Here is an 18,625-nt window from a genome sequence, read left to right on the forward strand (position 1 = left end):
TTATAGAAATCGGACCAAGATTGGATCGAACGGGCCAAACCGGACCAACCGGACCCAAAGTGGGCCCTTGGCCCAACATAACTAAACCAAAACCCTAGTTTTCAGCACTCTCTCTCCTCACTTGACACACTCACACGCTGAAAATAGGTATGGAGGGGGGAAGAACACTCTCTCAAGTTCTCTCCCTTGGTTGATCTTCAAACCACCATAACTTTTGATCTAGAGCTCCGATTGCCGCTCCGTTTGTGGCCACCTGTTCACCGCGGAGAGCTCTACAAAACCCATACAATCAATCTAGAGGTAAGCCACGTTTTTCTCTTCGAACTTCCAGCCTTGATTTCGAGTTTCATGAGCAAAAATGTTGAGATTTTGGGCTCTTTGATGTTATAGGACCCAACTCTCTTGAAGGAGAAGGTTAATCTTGTCTCTTTGGACCTTGGGTATGGTAAGATTCTCAACCCTAGTGTAATTTTTTGTTCTATGATGTTGGGTATTGAGATGTTGTGTATGGGTATGATGATTGTGGCTTAGGTTGTGTATATGTGGATATTGGAGCTTGATTGGTGATTTTGGAAAGCTTGAAAGAGGGTTTGTGTGATAAAAATATGTTCTTGGAGGTGTTGATACCTTGAGAGCTTGTGGACAAGTGGTTTGGAAGTGCTCCGGTTGAGCTTGGGAAATCGGCTAAGGTATGGTTTCGGTTTCCCGTATCTAATATGTAATGTGGTAGGAAATACTTAGGCTAGAGGCCCTAAGATAGGCATTGAATTGTTGATGTTGTTGAATGGTTGAGATATATGATGTGTTCATATATGTGATTATGAATATTGATGCCTTGATTGTGTGATATGTGAGAAATGCATGTTGTGATATATGCTTGATGGATGATTGAGGTTGAATTAATGGGTGGTACCATGTTGATTGTGAGTATGATGTTGATTAAGTATAATAATGATTGATTGGAAGTGGTATTATTGGAAATTGGGATGAGGAAGGATGTATGACATGATATTGTGTTTGTCCTTTAGCCATTTGATTGAGAAGGGTTAAAATGGTTGGATGGTGATTTTGGGAATTTTGGTAAAGTGTCAATGTGTGAGTTGAGGATGGCTTGATGTTGATTTTTGGTACATTTTAATTGATTTCAAAAAGGGTTGAAATTGGCATGTTTTGGTTGATTTTGAAAAGAGTTGAAAAAGGCTTATTTTGAAAATGGCACTATGTGGTTTTGTATGAAAACATGGTTTTTGGACATACTTTGACGGGACATAACTTGGACTACGGATCTCTGATTTATGCCAAATCTATTTAGAAATGAAATTGGATCCGGGATGTCCATGCCGTTCGAAGAACGGGTGAAAAACGATTTAAAAAGAGAGAGTTATGTCCGTCGGAAGATTGGGGGTTGGATCTGTAAATTCTGCAGCTTTTAACTTAGAAAATTTTTAGCAGAATGACCCTCCGCGCGTAGGCGCACTTGGCGTGTACGCGCCGTTCTTCGAGAAAGCACCATCCACGCGTGCGCGTGGTGTGCGCGAGCGCGTCGATGCGCTGCATCAGATGCCCAGCCATTTTCCAGAGAGTTGTGCCAGGGTTGTGCCAGTTTTGTGCCTGAGGCGCAAGAGCACCCACGCGTGCGCGTGGCTAATGCTTGCGCGTCGTTTGGCTATTTTTCAACCCGCGCGTCAGCGCGTATGACGCTTGCGCGTCGATGAGTTTTGTGGCCATCCACGCGTGCGCGTGGAGTGCGCGTACGCGTGGCCCTGTTTTCATCCCAAAGTTGATTTTTGAGTTTTAAAAGCCAAATTTCATACTTCTAAGCCTCCGATCTCACCTCTTATGTCTTAAATCATTATGATATGCCTAGCAATGAGACAAGGAGCTAGTGAATGTGGTAACTTGCGAGTGAAGCAAGGGAAAAATGAATGATCAATGAGGATCAAAGATGATTATGTGAGATGCGGAGGATGGCGGTGGAAGTGCTTGTTATGCCATGGGCCGAAGGGCCACAATTGCTAATATATTGGCTGGTTCTAGACTGAACCGTGAGCCGAAATGGCTGTGTATGATATGAATATTGGCTGGTTCTAGACTGAACCGTGAGCCGGATGGCTGAGATGGATGACGATCCATGGATGAGATTGAATGCATGTTTATGCTGAAACATTGATAAATGTGAATGTTGCACTTCCACTAACGGAGATGAGGGTTTCCCTGGAAGGAAGCAGTGGCTAGCCACCACGTGCTCCAGGTTAAGACTCGAAGCTCTTTTGACCCTACGTCGTAAGTGTGGCCGGGCACTGTGAAAGGCCCGGATGAGCTCGCCCCCGTAAATATTCACCAGTGAGGGTGATGGATATGGATCATGATTATGATCAAGTTTATGATGAGTATAACTCGAGTTGGGGATGCACGACAAAGGGACAGTCCAATGGTTAGCTACCAGGACTTGTCGGGTTGGCTCTATAACCGACAGATGATATCATCAGCCACTAGGGACAGGCATGCATCATAAGCATACTACATGAATTGTTTGAGATTGCCTATTTGACTGCATATTACTTGCTAATTGTCTAAATGCCTTATCTGTTTCTATTTGTAAATCTCTTGTCTGATATAACTGTGTTTGCTATATTATACTCCTGCTGGTGGTTGGGAGGTCTGAAGGAATTGGAAAGGGAAGTATTAGTTAGACTGAAGGATCCTTAGTCAGTTGCCACTTATGGTTTAGCTTGTTTATAAGCTTTGATATTATCTGGAGGAAGTTCTAGGATTGCCTTCGGCTTTCCTCTATTATTATGTATTATATATGTGGAAGCTGTTACCATGCTGAGGACCTCTGGTTCTCACCCATGCGGATTTTGTGGTTTTTCAGATGCAGGACGCGAGGCTTCTCGTTGAGGCATGCTGGAGACTTCTGGATTTGCGAAGATCCTTTGTTCTCGGGACTCTGTTTTGGTTTATATGTTTTGCTTAGATACTTTTATCTCCATTACATAATACAAACTGTGATGACTCCTCTTATAGGAGATTTTGGAGAATAGGCTTCTGTATTTGTGTCCCTTTAGGTTTCCTTTGGGGTTTCCTTATTTTTATTATATGTATATATTGCTATGCTCGGACCGGTTATCTTCGCAACCGGATTTGGAGTCTTGATATTCCTGTTTTTGACACTCCTTTGTATATACATAATCTTGCGTTAGCTTATCCCCGTTCGCTACGTTATCGATTCGGAGTGTTGCGCTTTCGAGTTACGGTTTTTGTCTACCCCCTTTTTCTACAAAGGCTCCTAGTTATAATCAATCATTCATACTACTATATGTACTAAATTTTTATTTTAGAGGTCGTAATACCTTGTCATCTCTGAATTATGACTTAAGCATAAGACTCTGTATGGTAGGGTGTTACATTATGGTATCAGAGCAGTTCGTTCCTGTAGAGCCTGAGGAATGGACTGACTATGCTTCTGTGCATTCTCTGTATGTGTGTTATGTGCTGTTAGTATATCTACTTGATATAGTTGGCATAAACGTTCATGAGCATGCATTTGGGACTTTGAAGCACTAAACTTCCGATATTGAGACTGATCAACTTAATATCGATTGTTTGGTGTGTATAGGAACCAGATGACGCCTCGTGGACGCGGTAGAGGTCGTGAGAGAGGTCATACGAATGCTCGTGCACCGGAGAATAACCCAAACGACCCGGTGAACTTTATGACTGCGTTGGAGAACATGGCTGTTGCTATGCAAGCCACTGCTGAGGCTCTTGGTCAACAGATGAACAACCATGGCAACGACAGAAATGGAGCTCAAGGACCAATGGAAATCAGAACTTTCGTTGTGTTGGTGAACAAGTGTGGGGTTGCTGAAGAGTGTGTGAAGAGGGCAGTCGCTGAGAAAGGAAGTCACAAAGGATCATTTCCACAGAACCGAGGGAAGAGCTTTGCACCTAGAGGCACGTCTTTCAAAAGGGGAGGTTCTTTTAGGAGGCCCAACAACAACTACTCCCAAGGGAAAAGGTTTGGGAAGTAGCCTCAGAATGATCAAGCTTGTACTAGGTGTAGAAGTCACCATCCGGGAGTACCATGCAAGGCCGGATGGGGTTTGAGCTACAATTGTGGAAAGGCGGGGCATAAAGCCGCAAGTTGTCCAGAGAAGCAAAAGCAAGGTGCTGGGAAAGCACAACAGACTGGTCGGGTGTTCACCACCTCAGCTGTGGGTGCAGAGGGATCTGAGACACTCATTCGAGGTAACTGTGAAATGGCTGGTCAAACTTTAAATACTTTATTTGATTCGGGAGCATCGCATTCATTCATTGCATTTGAGAAAGCCCATGAGTTAGGATTGAAGATCGTAACCTTAGGTTATGACCTAAAGGTACATAATGCCACCCATGAAGCCATGGTAACTAGGCTAGGATGCCCGAAAGTTTCGTTTAGGTTCAAGCAGCGTGATTTCGTCTATAATTTAATCTGCTTACCGATGATCGGTCTTGATCTTATCTTGGGGTTGGACTAGTTATCTGAGAACCATGTCCTGCTTGATTGTTCTACAAAGTCGGTGTACTTTATGCCGGAAGATACAGAAGGGCCGGTCGTGATGAATAATTATTACTTGAATTCGATGATGGTGAACTGTTCTGGAATCGAATGTCAGGGTATTCTGTTGTTAACCGCGGGTGTTTCGGGTGATGATCAAAGGTTGGATCAGATTCCGGTAATGTGTGAGTTTCCGGAAGTGTTTCCCCGTGGGGTGCTCCAGTATTACTGGTAAAGAAGAAAGATGGGAGTATGCGACTCTGTGTGGATTACAGGCAGCTGAACAAGGTCACCATAAAGAATAAGTACCCATTGCCGAGGATTGATGATCTCATGGATCAGTTACAAGGAGCTGGGGTTTTCTCCAAGATCGATTCGCGATCCGGTTATCACCAGATAAGAGTGAGGGGTGAGGATATCCCTAAGATCGCTTTCAGGACTCGTTATGGTCATTACGAGTACACTGTAATGTCCTTTGGGTTGACGAACGCTCCTGCAGTATTCATGGATTACATGAATAGAGTGTTCCGTCCGTTTTTGGATAAATTCGTTGTTGTCTTCATTGACGACATACTGATTTACTCCAAAACTGAAGAAGAGCATGCGGAACACTTGCGGACCGTGTTGCAGATTTTGAAGGAGAAGAAACTCTATGCGAAACTGTCTAAGTGTGAGTTCTGGAAGAGTGAGGTGAAGTTTTTGGGTCACGTGGTGAGTAAGAAGGGAATAGCCGTAGATCCAACTAAGGTGGAAGCCATGATGGATTGGAAGCAACCAACCACAGTAACTGAGATAAGGAGTTTTCTGGGCTTAGCTGGCTATTACCGAAGGTTCATCAAAGGCTTTTCGCAATTAGCCTTGCCGTTGACAAAGTTAACCCGCAAGGACACTCCGTTTGTTTGGACTCCTGAGTGCGAGGAGAGTTTTCAGGCATTGAAGAAAAAGTTGACCACTGCACCTGTGTTGGTGTTACCCGAGCCGGACGAACCTTTTGAGGTGTACTGTGATGCCTCATTAAAGGGTCTAGGGTGCGTGCTGATGCAGCATCATAATGTGGTGGCGTATGCCTCACGACAGTTGAGACCTCACGAAGTTAGTTACCCTACACACGATTTGGAACTCGCTGCGGTCGTGTTTGCCTTGAAGGTGTGGAGGCATTATCTCTATGGGGTTAAGTTCCAAGTTTTCTCCGATCACAAGAGCTTGAAATATCTCTTTGATCAGAAAGAGCTTAATATGAGGCAGAGAAGATGGATGGAATTATTGAAGGACTACGACTTTGAGTTGAATTACCATCCGGGAAAGGCGAATGTAGTGGCGGATGCGTTAAGTCGGAAGTCGTTATATGCGGCTTGGATGATGCTCCAAGAGGAGAAGTTGCTCAAGGGATTCGAGAGTTTAAAAATTGGTGCTCGAGAAGTATCCGGAACCTTGTGTTTGAGCCGATTAGAAATCTCGAGTGACTTTAAGTCCGAACTCCTAAAGGCTCATGAAAATGATGAAGCGTTATGGAAGGTGTTACCGGCTATCGAGCAAGGAAAACAGTGGAGAGTGTCAGAAGAAAAAGATGGGTTATGGAGATTCAAGGGTAGGATCATTGTGCCGGATGTTGGTACTTTGAGGCAAGATATCTTAAAGGAGGCACACAAAAGCGGATTCTCCATTCACCCGGGGAGTACTAAGATGTACCATGATTTAAAGGCGATGTTTTGGTGGCCGGGTATGAAGAATGATGTGGCGGAATATGTTTCAAAGTGCTTAACTTGTCAAAAGGTAAAGATTGAACATCAAAGACCTTCTGGGATGTTGCAACCTTTAGAGGTTCCGCAATGGAAATGGGAAAGTATTGCAATGGACTTTGTGTCAGGATTGCCAAGGACTAGGACTGGTTTTGATGCTATCTGGGTGATTGTGGACCGACTGATGAAGTCAGCTCACTTTTTGCCCATTCGGATGACTTACACCCTTGAGGATCTAGCTCGGTTATACATAAAGGAGATTGTAAGACTCCATGGTGTACCTGCTACTATAATCTCTGACAGAGATCCTCGTTTCACTTCGAGATTCTGGGGTGCATTTCAGAAAGATTTTGGAACCCGATTAAGCTTGAGTACAGCTTACCATCCTCAAACAGATGGTCAATCCGAGAGGGCGATCCAAACACTGGAGGATATGTTGAGAGCTTGTGTTTTAGACCAACCGGTGAGTTGGGATCGGTATATGTCGTTAGTGGAGTTTGCATACAATAATAGTTACCATACGAGCATCGAAATGGCTCCGTATGAGGCATTGTATGGGAGGAAATGTCAATCTCCGCTATGTTGGTATGAAGCTGGAGAGAAAGGCTTGTTGGGGCCGGAAATGATAGCTGAGACCACTGAACAAGTTAAGAAAATCCGAGATAGGATGCTTACGGCGCAGAGTCGCCAAAAGAGTTACGTCGATCAGAGGCGGAAGCCCTTGGAATTTGAGGAAGGAGATCATGTTTTTCTGAAGGTTACCCCGACCACAGGAGTAGGTAAGGCGATTAAAGCGAAGAAGTTGAATCCTCGTTACATTGGTCCATTTCAGATCCTGGAGAGGATTGGGCGGGTGGCATATCGGATGGCTCTACCACCTCATCTTTCAAACCTACATGACGTGTTTCACGTGTCGCAGCTTCGGAAGTACACTCCTGATGCTAGCCATGTGTTGGAACCTGAATCGGTTCAGTTAAGAGAGGATTTGACGCTTCCAGTGGCTCCAGTCAGAATCGATGATACTAGTATCAAATGCTTGCGTGGAAAAGAGGTTTCACTAGTCAAAGTGGCTTGGAGTCGAGGCGGTGTTGAGGAACACACTTGGGAAATTGAGTCGGAGATGAGAACGGATTATCCGCACTTATTCTCAGGAAATTGAATTTGAATTTTGTGGGCAAAATTCCTAATTAGGTGGGTAGAATGTAAGACCCGGTTAATTAATGGCTAATTAACCCATAAATGAGAATTTATTCTAGAAAGCCAAAAATGTTATTTTTATGGCTTAATATGATAGAGGAGATTGAGACGAGAATTTCGGTACCAATTTTATAGAAATCGGACCAAGATTGGACCGAACGGGCCAAACCGGACCAATCGGACCCAAAGTGGGCCCTTGGCCCAACATAACTAAACTAAAACCCTAGTTTTCAGCACTCTCTCTCCTCACTTGACACACTCACACGCTGAAAATAGGTATGGAGGGGGGAAGAACACTCTCTCAAGTTCTCTCCCTTGGTTGATCTTCAAACCACCATAACTTTTGATCTAGAGCTCCGATTGCCGCTCTGTTTGTGGTCACGTGTTTACCGCGGAGAGCTCTACAAAACCCATACAATCAATCTAGAGGTAAGCCACGTTTTGCTCTTCGAACTTCCAGCCTTGATTTCGAGTTTCATGAGCAAAAATGTTGAGATTTTGGGCTCTTTGATGTTATAGGACCCAACTCTCTTGAAGGAGAAGGTTAATCTTGTCTCCTTGGACCTTGGGTGTGGTAAGATTCTCAACCCTAGTGTAATTTGTTGTTCTATGATGTTGGGTATTGAGATGTTGTGTATGGGTATGATGATTGTGGCTTAGGTTGTGTATATGTGGATATTGGAGCTTGATTGGTGATTTTGGAAAGCTTGAAAGAGGGTTTGTGTGATAAAAATATGTTCTTGGAGGTGTTGATACCTTGAGAGCTTGTGGACAAGTGGTTTGGAAGTGCTACGGTTGAGCTTGGGAAATCGGCTAAGGTATGGTTTCGGTTTCCCGTATCTAATATGTAATGTGGTAGGAAATACTTAGGCTAGAGGCCCTAAGATAGGCATTGAATTGTTGATGTTGTTGAATGGTTGAGATATATGATGTGTTCATATATGTGATTATGAATATTGATGCCTTGATTGTGTGATATGTGAGAAATGCATGTTGTGATATATGCTTGATGGATGATTGAGGTTGAATTAATGGGTGGTACCATGTTGATTGTGAGTATGATGTTGATTAAGTATAATAATGATTGATTGGAAGTGGTATTATTGGAAATTGGGATGAGGAAGGATGTATGACATGATATTGTGTTTGTCCTTTAGCCATTTGATTGAGAAGGGTTAAAATGGTTGGATGGTGATTTTGGGAATTTTGGTAAAGTGTCAATGTGTGAGTTGAGGATGGCTTGATGTTGATTTTTGGAACATTTTAATTGATTTCAAATAGGGTTGAAATTGGCATGTTTTGGTTGATTTTGAAAAGAGTTGAAAAAGGCTTATTTTGAAAATGGCACTATGTGGTTTTGTATGAAAACATGGTTTTTGGGCATACTTTGACGGGACATAACTTGGACTACGGATCTCTGATTTATGCCAAATCTATTTAGAAATGAAATTGGATCCGGGATGTCCATGCCGTTCGAAGAACGGGTGAAAAACGATTTAAAAAGAGAGAGTTATGTCCGTCGGAAGATTGGGGGTTGGATCTGTAAATTCTGCAGCTTTTAACTTAGAAAATTTTTAGCAGAATGACCCTCCGCGCGTAGGCGCACTTGGCGCGTACGCGCCGTTCTTCGAGAAAGCACCATCCACGCGTGCGCGTGGTGTGCGCGAGCGCGTCGATGCGCTGCATCAGATGCCTAGCCATTTTCCAGAGAGTTGTGCCAGGGTTGTGCCAGTTGTGTGCCTGAGGCGCAAGAGCACCCACGCGTGCACGTGGCTAACGCTTGCGCGTCGTTTGGCTATTTTTCAACCCACGCGTCAGCGCGTATGACGCTTGCGCGTCGATGAGTTTTGTGGCCATCCACGCGTGCGCGTGGAGTGCGCGTACGCGTGGCCCTGTTTTCATCCCAAAGTTGATTTTTGAGTTTTAAAAGCCAAATTTCATACTTCTAAGCCTCCGATCTCACCACTTATGTCTTAAATCATTATGATATGCCTAGCAATGAGACAAGGAGCTAGTGAATGTGGTAACTTGCGAGTGAAGCAAGGGAAAAATGAATGATCAATGAGGATCAAAGATGATTATGTGAGATGCAGAGGATGGCGGTGGAAGTGCTTGTTATGCCATGGGCCGAAGGGCCACAATTGCTAATATATTGGCTGGTTCTAGACTGAACCGTGAGCCGGAATGGCTGTGTATGATATGAATATTGGCTGGTTCTAGACTGAACCGTGAGCCGGATGGCTGAGATGGATGACGATCCATGGATGAGATTGAATGCATGTTTATGCTGAAACATTGATAAATGTGAATGTTGCACTTCCACTAACGGAGATGAGGGTTTCCCTGGAAGGAAGCAGTGGCTAGCCACCACGTGCTCCAGGTTGAGACTCGAAGCTCTTTTGACCCTATGTCGTAAGTGTGGCCGGGCACTGTGAAAGGCCCGGATGAGCTCGCCCTCGTAAATATTCACCAGTGAGGGTGATGGATATGGATCATGATTATGATCAAGTTTATGATGAGTATAACTCGAGTTGGGGATGCACGACAAAGGGACAGTCCAATGGTTAGCTACCAGGACTTGTCGGGTTGGCTCTATAACCCACAGATGATATCATCAGCCACTAGGGACAGGCATGCATCATAAGCATACTACATGAATTGTTTGAGATTGCCTATTTGATTGCATATTACTTGCTAATTGTGTAAATGCCTTATCTGTTTCTATTTGTAAATCTCTTGTCTGATATAACTGTGTTTGCTATATTATACTCCTGCTGGTGGTTGGGAGGTCTGAAGGAATTGGAAAGGGAAGTATTAGTTAGACTGAAGGATCCTTAGTCAGTTGCCACTTATGGTTTAGCTTGTTTATAAGCTTTGATATTATCTGGAGGAAGTTCTAGGATTGCCTTCGGCTTTCCTCTATTATTATGTATTATATATGTGGAAGCTGTTACCATGCTGAGGACCTCTGGTTCTCACCCATGCGGATTTTGTGGTTTTTCAGATGCAGGACGTGAGGCTTCTCGTTGAGGCATGCTGGAGACTTCTGGATTTGCGAAGATCCTTTGTTCTCGGGACTCTGTTTTGGTTTATATGTTTTGCTTAGATACTTTTATCTCCATTACATAATACAAACTGTGATGACTCCTCTTATAGGAGATTTTGGAGAATAGGCTTCTGTATTTGTGTCCCTTTGGGTTTCCTTTGGGGTTTCCTTATTTTTATTATATGTATATTTTGTGGTTTCCTTATTTTTGATATTCCTGTTTTTGACACTCCTTTGTATATACATAATCTTGTGTTAGCTTATCCCCGTTCGCTACGTTATCGATTCGGAGTGTTGCGCTTTCGAGTTACGGTTTTTGTCTACCCCCTTTTTCTACTAAGGCTCCTAGTTATAATCAATCATTCATACTACTATATATACTAAATTTTTATTTTAGAGGTCGTAATACCTTGTCATCTCTGAATTATGACTTAAGCATAAGACTATGTATGGTAGGGTGTTACATTGTAAGGCCCACATTGGTTGGGGAGGGGAACGAAGCATGCCTTATAAGGGTGTGGATACCTCTCCCTAGCATGACGCGTTTTGACGAGTGAGTATGGGGGGCTTCGGCTAGCATCCCTATCGTCAAAAGCAAAATCGTGAGGCCTTGTGTGCCAAAGCGGACAATATCGTGCTAGCGGGTGGTCTGGGCTGTTACAGATGGTATCAGAGCCAGAACCCGGATCGATGTGCCAGCGAGGGCGCTGGACTCCCTTAGGGGGTGGATTGTAAGGCCCACATCGGTTGGGGAGGGGAACGAAGCATGCCTTATAAGGGTGTGGATACCTCTCCCTAGCATGACGCGTTTTGACGAGTGAGTGTGGGGGGCTTCGGCTAGCATCCCTATCGTCAAAAGCAAAACCGTGAGGCCATGTGTGCCAAAGCGGACAATATCGTGCTAGCGGGTGGTCTGGGCTGTTACACTGATCAAATTTTCAGTGCGCATTTTTATTTAGAAAATTATGTTTTTCGACTAAAAAAAATTCGCTAAGTCTAAATATCATATTTAAATTATCAAATTCCGATTGCTAAATTTTCTAACCATATTCGCTCCTATTTGATTTATTATTTAATTAATTACGATTTGAGCGGGTTTTACATTCTACCCCCTTAACAAAAGTTTTTGCCCTCGAAAATTCCATCCGCCACCACGAGTACGTGAGCGTAGTCTGCCTTTATATCTAATGCATAGTAGTCCCAAGGTCTTTTTACTCTGCGCACTTCCGTTGAGACGCTCTGATTCCTTTATCTCCGAGGATCTCAATCATTCGTCAAGGACTTAGCATCCCTACTCCAATTAGGCATGCAAAACGCCCTTAGAATGCATGTCTGGCATTAAACGCCAGCTTGCTGCTTGTTTCTGGCGTTTAACGCCAATTCCATGCTCTGTTCTGGCGTTAAACGCCAGTCTGGTGCTTGTTTCTAGTGTTTAACGCCAGCTTGATGCTTCTTTCTGGCATTAAACGCCAGTTTGATGCTTCTTACTGGCGTTTAAACGCCAGTAAGCTCTTCCTCCAGGGTGAGCTATTTTTAATGCTGTTTTTCATTCTGTTTTTGATTTTTCAGTAGTTTTTGTGACTCTACATGATCATCAACCTAAAAAAAACATAAAATAACAATAGAAAATAAATAGATATAATTAAATAACATTGGGTTGCCTCCCAACAAGCGCTTCTTTACAGTCAATAGCTTGACAGTGAGCTCTCATGGAGCCTCACAGATGTTCAGAGCATTGTTGGGACCACCCAACACCAAACTTAGAGTTTGACTGTGGGGGCTTTGGTTGACTCTGCAGTGAGAGAAGCTTTTCATGCTTCCTCTCCATGGTTACAGAAGGAGAACCTTGAGTCTTAAATATAAGGTAGTCCTCATTCAATTGAAGGACCAACTTTCCTCTGTCCACATCAATCACAGCTTTTGCTGTGGCTAGGAAGGGTCTTCCAAGGATGATGGATTCATCCTCATCCTTCCCAGTGTTTAGGATTATGAAATTAGCAGGGATGTAAAGGCCTTCAACCTTTACTAACAAGTCTTCTACTAATCCATAAGCCTGTTTCATGGATTTGTCTACCATCTCTAATGAGAATTTGGCAGCATGTACCTCAAAGATTCCTAGTTTTTCCATTATAGAGAGTGGCATTAAGTTTATGCCTGACCCCAGGTCACACAGAGCCTTCTCAAAGGTCATGGTGCCTATGTTACAGGGAATTAGGAATTTACCAGGATCCTGTTTCTTTTGAGCTAAAGTGTGATGAACCTAGATATTTAGTTCATCAATGAGCAATAGAGGCTCGTCCTCCCAAGTCTCATTACCAAATAGCTTGGCATTCAGCTTCATGATTGCTCCTAAATACTGGGCAGCTTGCCCTTGAACAATGTCTTCATCTTCTTCAGAAGATGAATAGTCATCAGAGCTCATGAATGGTAAAAGGAGGTTCAATGGAATCTCTATGGTCTCTAGATGAGCCTCAGATTCCCTTGGTTCCTCAAAGGAAAACTCCTTATTGGTCAGTGAACGTCCCAGGAGGTCTTCTTCACTAGGATTCATGTCCTCCTCCTCCTCTCTGGGTTCGGCCACACCAACTAAGGTTATGGCCTTGCACTCTCTTTTTGGATTCTCTTCTGTATTGCTTGGGAGAGTACTAGGAGGAGTTTCAGTGACTCTTTTACTCAGTTGGCCCACTTGTGCCTCCAAATTTCTAATAGAGGACCTTGTTTCATTCATGAAACTTAGAGTGGCCTTAGATAGATCAGAGACTATATTTGCTAAGCTAGATAGACTCTGCTCAGAATTCTCTGTCTGTTGCTGAGAGGATGATGGAAAAGGCTTGCTATTGCTAAACCTGTTTCTTCCACCATTATTAAACCCTTGTTGAGGCTTTTGTTGATCCTTCCATGAGAAATTTGGATGATTTCTCCATAAGGGATTATAGGTGTTTCCATAGGATTCTCCCATGTAATTCACCTCTGCTATTGCAGGGTTCTCAGGATCATAAGCTTCTTCTTCAGAAGATGCCTCTTTAGTACTGTTGGTTGCAGCTTGCAATCCATTCAGACTCTGAGAAATCAAATTGACTTGCTGAGTGAATATTTTATTCTGAGCCAATAAGGCATTCAGAGTATCAATTTCAAGAACTCCTTTCCTCTGAGGCGTCCCATTACTCACAGGATTCCTTTCAGAAGTGTACATGAACTGGTTATTTGCAACCATGTCAATGAGTTCCTGAGCTTCTGCAGGCGTTTTCTTTAGGTGAATGGATCCACCTGCAGAATGGTCCAATGACATCTTAGCTAATTCAGACAGACCATCATAGAATATATCCAGGATGGTCTATTCTGAAAGCATGTCAGAAGGACACTTTTTGGTCAGTTGCTTGTATCTCTCCCAAGCTTCATAGAGGGATTCACCTTCTTTTTATTTGAAGGTTTGAACATCCACTCTAAGTTTGCTAAGCTTTTGAGGAGGAAAGAAATTGGCTAAGAAAGCCGTGACCAGCTTATCCCAAGAGTTCAGGCTATCTTTAGGTTGAGAGTCCAACCATATTCTAGCTCTGTCTCTTACAGCAAATGGGAAAAGCATAAGCCTGTAGACCTTGGGATCAACCCCATTGGTCTTAACAGTATCACAAATTTGCAAGAATTCAGTTAGGAACTGAAAAGGATCTTCTGATGGAAGTCCATGAAACTTGCAATTCTGTTGCATCAGAGAAACTAATTGAGGCTTTAGCTCAAAATTGTTTGCTCCAATGGCAGGGATTGAGATGCTTCTTCCATGTAAGTTGGAATTTGGTGTAGTAAAGTCACCAAGCATCTTCCTTGCATCTCCACCATTATTATTATTTTCGGCCATGTCTACTTCTTTTTCGAAAATTTCTGTCAGATTTTCTCTAGAGAGTTGTGCTTTAGCTTCACTTAGCTTCCTCTTTAGAGTCCTTTCAGGTTCAGAATCAACTTCAACAAGAATTTTCTTATCCTTGTTCCTGCTCATACGAAAAAGAAGAGAACAGAAAAGAAAATATGGAATCCTCTATGTCATAGTATAGAGATTCCTTATATGAGTATAAGAAGAGAAGGATGGAAGAAAGAAAAGTTAAGAATTCAAACACAGAGGAGAAGAGTTGGTTCAAATTTTTGAGTAGAAGAGAAGTGTTAGTAGATAAATAAATAGAAGGAGATGAGAGAGAGGAAAATTCGAAAATTAAAAATAAAGTGAAAAATATTTTTTTTTTGTTTTTATGTTGACTATTAGTTAGAATTCGAAATTTAAGATGGAAAATAAAATTAAATTAAAATTTAAGACAATTAGTTAATTAAAACAAATTTTGAAAAAGGGGTTAGTAATTTTCGAAAATAAGAGAGAGAAAAGTAGTTAGGTGGTTTTGAAAAAGATATGATTGAAATAGTAAACTTTTAAAATCAAACAAAAAGTTAAGTGGTTAATTGAAAAAGATTTGAAAAGATAAGAGGTTAGAAAAGATTTTGAAATTGATTTTGAAAAAGATGTGATTGAAATTTATTTTGAAAAATATTTGAAAAAGAAATTTAAAAAGATTTGATTTTGAAAATTAAAGTTGATTACTTGACTAACAAGAAACAAAAAGATATGATTTTAAAATTTAAAGATTGAATCTTTCTTACTAGGCAAGTAACAAACTTAAAATTTTTGAATCAATCACATTAATTGTTAGCATTAATTTCAAAAATATGAAATAGAAATAAGAGGAAGATTTTGAAAATAAATTTTGAAAATTTCAAAATTATGAAAGAAAAATGAAAAAGATTTGATTTTTGAAAAAGATTTGAAAAAGATAGAATTTTTAAATTGAAAATTTTACTTGACTCATAAGAAACAACTAAATTTTAAAAAGTTTTGAAAAAGTCAACTCAAATTTTCGAAAATTTATGAGATAAAAAGGGAAAGATAATTTTTTTGATTTTTGAATTTTTAATGAAGAAAGAGAAAAACAACCAAAAGACTCAAAACATGAAAATTATGAATCAAAACGCATGATGCATGCAAGAACACTTTGAATGTCAAGATGAACACCAAGAACACTTTGAATGTCAAGATGAACACCAAGAACTTATTTTTGAAAATTTTTAAGAAAAGAAACACATGCAAGACACCAAACTTAGAAATTTTCAAACTTTAGATACTAATAGATTGAAAATGCATATGAAAAACAAGAAAAGACTCAAAACATGAAAATGCAAAGATCAAACAAAGAAGATCATCAAGAACAACTTGAAGATCATGAAGAACAACATGCATGAGTTTCGAAAATTTTTTATGAAATTAAAAAGATGCAATTGACACCAAACTTAAAAATTGACACAAGACTCAAACAAGAAACATCAAAATTTTTTTGGTTTTTATGATTTTATTAATTTTTTTGGATTTTTCGAAAATTAATTGGAAAAAGAAAAATAAGGACTTCAAAATTTCTAATGAGAATTCCAGAAATCATGCAATGTTAGTCTAAAGCTCCGGCCCAGGAATTAGACATGGCTTACTAGCCAGCCAAGCTTTCAGTGAAAGCTCCGGTCCAAAACACTAGACATGGCCAATGGCCAGCCAAGCTTTAGCAGATCATTACATACAAAAGCTAAATTGCTGAGAAAGGCAAAGAAGCTCTTCTCTAATGATAGTTGAAACCTCAGTCCAAAGGATTAGACATGGCTTTACAGCCAGCCAGACTTCAACAGATCATCATGAAACTCTAGAATTCATTCTTAAAAATTCTGAAGCCATAGAATAATTTATTTATTTTATAAAAATATTTTTTTTTTAAATTTTTCGAAAATAAAAATAAAAATAATAAAAATAAAAAATCTTAAAATTAAAATAAAATTACCTAATCTGAGCAACAAGATGAACCGTCAGTTGTCCAAACTCGAACAATCCCCGGCAACGGCGCCAAAAACTTGGTGCACGAAATCGTGATCGTTCATTCCTTGGTAACGGCGCCAAAAACTTAATACGCACGTTCATAATCTTAGTTCTTTGTCACAACTTCGCACAACTAACCAGCAAGTGCACTGGGTCGTCCAAGTAATAAACCTTACGTGAGTAAGGGTCGATCCCACGGAGATTGTCGGCTTGAAGCAATCTATGGTCACCTTGTAAATCTCAGTCACGCGGATTCAAATGGTTATGGTGAATTGAGAGTTAAAATATAATTAAAATATAAACTAGGATAGAGATACTTATGCAATTCATTGGTGAGAATTTCAGATAAGCGTATGGAGATGATTGTGTTCCTTCTGAACCTCTGCTTTCCTATTGTCTTCATCCAATCATTCATACTCCTTTCCATGGCAAGCTGTATGTTGGGCATCACCATTGTCAATGGCTACATCCCGTCCTCTCAGTGAAAATGGTCCAAATGCGCTGTCACCGTACGGCTAATCATCTGTCGGTTCTCAATCATACTGGAATAGGATTCAGTAATCCTTTTGCGTCTGTCACTACGCCCAACACTCGCGAGTTTGAAGCTTGTCACAGCCATCCCTTCCCAGATCCTACTCGGAATACCACAGACAAGGTTTATACTTTACGGATCTCAAGAATAGCCGCCAATAATTCTAGCCTATACCACGAAGACTCTGATCGTAGATCAGGAGGCTAAGAGATATGCATTCAACCTTGTTTGCATGTAGAACGGAAGTATTTGTCAGGCACGCGTTCATAAGTGAGAATGATGATGAGCGTCACATAATCATCACATTCATCATGTTCTTGTGTGCGAATGAATATCTTAGAGAAGAAATAGACTTGAATTGAATAGAAAAACAATAGTACTTTGCATTAATTCATGAGGAACAGCAGAACTCCACACCTTAATCTATGGTGTGTAGAAACTCTACCGTTGAAAATACATAAGTGATAATGGTCCAGGCATGGCCGAATGGCCAGCCCCCAAGTCTAAGGAAAAATGTTCCAAAGATCTAAAAATGATCCAAAGATTCTTAACATGATAGTAAAAAGTTCTATTTATACTAAACTAGTTACTAGGGTTACAGAAATAAGTAAATGATGCAGAAATCCACTTCCGGGCCCACTTGGTGTGTGCTTGGGCTGAGCATTGAAGCTTTCATGTGTAGAGGTCTTCCTTGGAGTTAAACTCCAGTTTGTAACTTGTTTCTGGCGTTTAACTCTGCTTTGCAACCTGTTTCTGGCGTTTAACGCCAGAATAGGGCAGAAAGCTGGCGTTGAACGCCAGTTTGCGTCATCTAAACTCGGGCAAAGTATGGACTATTATATATTGCTAGAAAGCCCTGGATGTCTACTTTCCAACGCAATTGAGAGTGCGCCATTTGGGTGCAGGGAGGTCAGAATCCACTTTGAGTGCAGGGAGGTCAGAATCCAACAGCCTCTACAGTCCTTCTTCAGCCTCTGAATCTGATTTTTGCTCAAGTCCCTCAATTTCAGCCAGAAATTACTTGAAATCACAGAAAAACACACAAACTCATAGTAAAGTCCAAAAATGTGATTTTTATTTAAAAACTAATAAAAATATATTAAAAACTAACTAAATCATACTAAAAACTATGTAAAAACAATGCCAAAATGCGTATAAATTATCCGCTCATCAGAGGCTCTCTCCTCTCTCTAGGTTTTAGGATTTCTCTTAGTTTTAGGTTTATTTCTTCTCAATTCCAGGTTTAATGTTCCTTTAATTTAGTTTCTCTTCTACTTTTATTTATTCTAGCATTCTAGTTTATTTATTTTTCCAATTTGGTTTATGAACCTTCCATGTTAGATTTGATTTCTTTATTTAATGTAATTTGAGGTATTTCATATTCATGATTTTAATTTAGATTTTTACATTCTTAGCTTGAATTGATTAATTGGAGATGCTTGAGTTATCAAACTCCTTTATTGATTGTTAATTGAAAGTTGCTGGTTGATTTGGATCCCTCTAAGCTAGTCTTTCCTTAGGAGTTGACTAGGACTTGAGGAATCAAATTGATTAGTCCACTTGACTTTCCTTTATTTAGTAAGGGTTAACTAAGTAGGAGCAATGAACAAGTCTCATCACAATTGATAATGATAACTAGGATAGGACGTCTAGTTCTCATACCTTGCCAAGAGTTTTC

At 40.9% G+C, this 18,625-nt stretch overlaps 1 non-coding gene and 1 pseudogene across 1 annotated transcript; both read left to right on the forward strand.

The window, feature by feature from the left end:
* Positions 1-3,626: 3,626 nt before the first annotated feature.
* Positions 3,627-18,625, forward strand: part of LOC148551080 (uncharacterized) — a 45,450-nt pseudogene continuing 30,451 nt past the window's right edge.
* LOC148551081 (small nucleolar RNA R71) lies at positions 13,866-13,973 on the forward strand. The gene has a single exon (XR_015893874.1). It is a non-coding gene; the product is annotated as a small nucleolar RNA R71 (small nucleolar RNA).

This window comes from Arachis ipaensis, chromosome B7, assembly GCF_059453495.1.
Source record: "Arachis ipaensis isolate K30076 ecotype BB chromosome B7, ASM5945349v1, whole genome shotgun sequence".
Taxonomy (NCBI): domain Eukaryota; kingdom Viridiplantae; phylum Streptophyta; class Magnoliopsida; order Fabales; family Fabaceae; genus Arachis; species Arachis ipaensis.